Here is a 3341-nt window from a genome sequence, read left to right on the forward strand (position 1 = left end):
CCACCGACACTTAGAATATTTTCGGGTTGGTATAAATCAGTAACCACCGACACTTAGAATTTTTTCGGCTCAGTAGAAATCAGTAACCAAGCGCATTTTTGAATTGGTTACTGATTTCTCCGTTCGAGTTGCGGCTGCGGTTGGCTTCAAATAGTGGTGGGGGCTTAATTATCGCCGAGGGGAGCATGTCCCGGTGGTGTGGCCGAGGATGGAGTGCCTTTTGAAGGGGGTGTTTCTGAATTTGGACCCTTTTTGAGTTGCATGGCCGGATGGGTGTGGTTTTGAAGGGTGTGTCTGTCTGGAGTGGCACCGGCGTTGGTGTGAGGCTGAGGGTGGGCGTTCGGTTCCTGGTTAGGGATAGGGAAAGGGTGAGACTTAGCTTTAGTGCTCGTGCCCCCGATTTTGGTAATGTTTGACGTCAATTTTCCAAGGAGGCGAATGCAAGGCTTCAGAGGGACTTTGAGTGTTCGGGGGCGGGGTAGCTCAGCCGGATTTGCCCCGGCGGTTCTGCGGACGGTGTTGACTTCGAGGGCGGACCGGCCCCCGTGTTCAGTCCGAATATCGTGCATTGTTAACGGCGGGAAGTGTTCCAAAAGGGAATGGGATTGAATGTGACTGCTGAAGCCGACTTTGAGACCTGTAACGCGGGTAGCTCAGCCGGATTTGACCCGGCGGTTCTGGCGACGGTCTCGCCTTCGAGGGGGGAGCGCCCCGCGTGTTCAGGCCGAATTTTGTGCATTTCCATCGGCGGGAAGAGGTCCAAACGGGAATGGGATTGAATGTGACTGCTGAAGCCGACATTGAGACCTCTAACGCGGGTAGCTCGGCAGGATTTGACCCGGCGGTTCTGCCGAAGGTCTCACCTTCGAGGGGGGAGCGTCCCGCGTGTTCAGGCCGAATATCGTGCATTGTTAACGGCGGGAAGTGTTCCAAAAGGGAATGGGATTGAATGTGACTGCTGAAGCCGACATTGAGACCTCTAACGCGGGTAGCTCGGCCGGATTTGACCCGGCGGTTCTGGCGACGGTCTCGCCTTCGAGGGGGGAGCGTCCCGCGTGTTCAGGCCGAATTTTGTGCATTTCCATCGGCGGGAAGAGGTCCAAACGGGAATGGGATTGAATGTGACTGCTGAAGCCGACATTGAGACCTCTAACGCGGGTAGCTCGGCCGGATTTGACCCGGCGGTTCTGCCGAAGGTCTCACCTTCGAGGGGGGAGCCTCCCGCGTGTTCAGGCCGAATTTTGTGCATTTCCATCGGCGGGAAGAGGTCCAAACGGGAATGGGATTGAATGTGACTGCTGAAGCCGACATTGAGACCTCTAACGCGGGTAGCTCGGCCGGATTTGACCCGGCGGTTCTGCCGAAGGTCTCACCTTCGAGGGGGGAGCGCCCACCGTGTACAGGCCGATTTTCATGCATTTCCAACCGTGGGAAGGGGTCCGAAAGGGGATGGGGGTGAACGTGACTGCTCAACCCGACTTTGAGACCTGTAACGCGGGTAGCTCAGCCGGATTTGACCCGGCGGTTCTGGCGACGGTCTCGCCTTCGAGGGGGGAGCGTCCCGCGTGTTCAGGCCGAATTTTGTGCATTTCCATCGGCGGGAAGAGGTCCAAACGGGAATGGGATTGAATGTGACTGCTGAAGCCGACATTGAGACCTCTAACGCGGGTAGCTCGGCAGGATTTGACCCGGCGGTTCTGCCGAAGGTCTCACCTTCGAGGGGGGAGCGCCCACCGTGTACAGGCCGATTTTCATGCATTTCCAACCGTGGGAAGGGGGCCGAAAGGGGATGGGGGTGAATGTGACTGCTCAACCCGACTTTGAGGCATCTAACCCGGGTAGCTCAGCCGGGTTTGACCCGGCGGTTCTGCCGACGGCCTCGCCTTCGAGGGGGGAGCGTCCCCCGTGTACAGGCCGATTTTCATGCATTTCGAACCGTGGGAAGTGGCCCAAAAGGGGATGGGAGTGAATGTGACTGCTCAACCCGACTTTGGCGCTTCCGAGCCGGGTAGCTCAGCCGGGTTTGACCCGGCGGTTCTGCCGACGGTCTCGTCTTCGAGGCGGGTGCCTCCCCCGTGTACAGGCCGATTTTCATGCATTTCGTACCGTGGGAAGTGGTCCAAAAGGGAATGGGGGTGGACGTGACTGCTCATACCGACATCGAGACTTGTAAGCCGTGTAGCTCGGCCGGGTTTGATCCGGCGGGTCTGCCGACGGTCTCGTCTTCGAGAGGGGGGCCTCCCCCGTGTACAGGCCGATTTTCGTGCATTTCCAACGGTGGGAAGAGGTTCATAAGGGGATGGGGGTGAATGTGACTGCTCAACCCGACTCTGAGGCTTCTAACCCGGGTAGCTCGGCCGGGTTTGACCCGGCGGTTCTGCCGTCGGTCTCGCCTTCGAGAGGGGCGCCTCCCCCGTGTACAGGCCGATTTTCGTGCATTTCCAACGGTGGGAAGAGGTTCAAAAGGGGATGGGGGTGAATGTGACTGCTCAACCCGACTCTGAGGCTTCTAACCCGGGTAGCCCGGCCGGGTTTGACCCGGCGGTTCTGCCGTCGGTCTCGCCTTCGAGGGCGGAGCCTCCCCCGTGTACAGGCCGATTTTCGTGCATTTCAAACCGTGGGAAGCGGTCCAAAAGGGGATGGGAGTGAATGTGACTGCTCATACCGACCTTGGCGCTTCCGACCCGGGTAGCTCAGCCGGGTTTGACCCGGCGGTTCTGCCGACGGTCTCGCCTTCGAGGGGGGAGCGTCCCCCGTGTTCAGGCCGAATTTTGTGCATTTCGAACCGTGGGAAGTTGCCCAAAAGTCGATGGGAGTGAATGTGACTGCTCAACCCGACTTTGGCGCTTCCGAGCCGGGTAGCTCAGCCGGGTTTGACCCGGCGGTTCTGCCGACGGTCTCGTCTTCGAGGCGGGTGCCTCCCCCGTGTACAGGCCGATTTTCATGCATTTCGTACCGTGGGAAGTGGTCCAAAAGGGAATAGGGGTGGACGTGACTGCTCAACCCGACTTTGAGGCTTCTAACCCGGGTAGCTCGGCCGGGTTTGACCCGTCGATTCTGCCGATGGTCTCGTTTTGGAGGGGGGAGCCTCCCCCGTGTTCAGTCCGATTTTCGTGCATTTCGAACCGTGGGAAGTGGCCCAAAAGGGGATGGGAGTGAATGTGACTGCTCATACCGACTTTGGCGCTTCCGAGCCTGGTAGCTCAGCCGGGTTTGATCCGGCGGTTCTGCCGACGGTCTCGTCTTCGAGGCGGCTCCCTCCCCCGTGTACAGGCCGATTTTCATGCATTTGCAACGGTGGGAAGTTGCCCAAAAGGGGATGGGAGTGAATGTGACTGCTC

This window comes from Chiloscyllium punctatum, unplaced genomic scaffold, assembly GCF_047496795.1.
Source record: "Chiloscyllium punctatum isolate Juve2018m unplaced genomic scaffold, sChiPun1.3 scaffold_442, whole genome shotgun sequence".
In the NCBI taxonomy this organism is placed as follows: domain Eukaryota; kingdom Metazoa; phylum Chordata; class Chondrichthyes; order Orectolobiformes; family Hemiscylliidae; genus Chiloscyllium; species Chiloscyllium punctatum.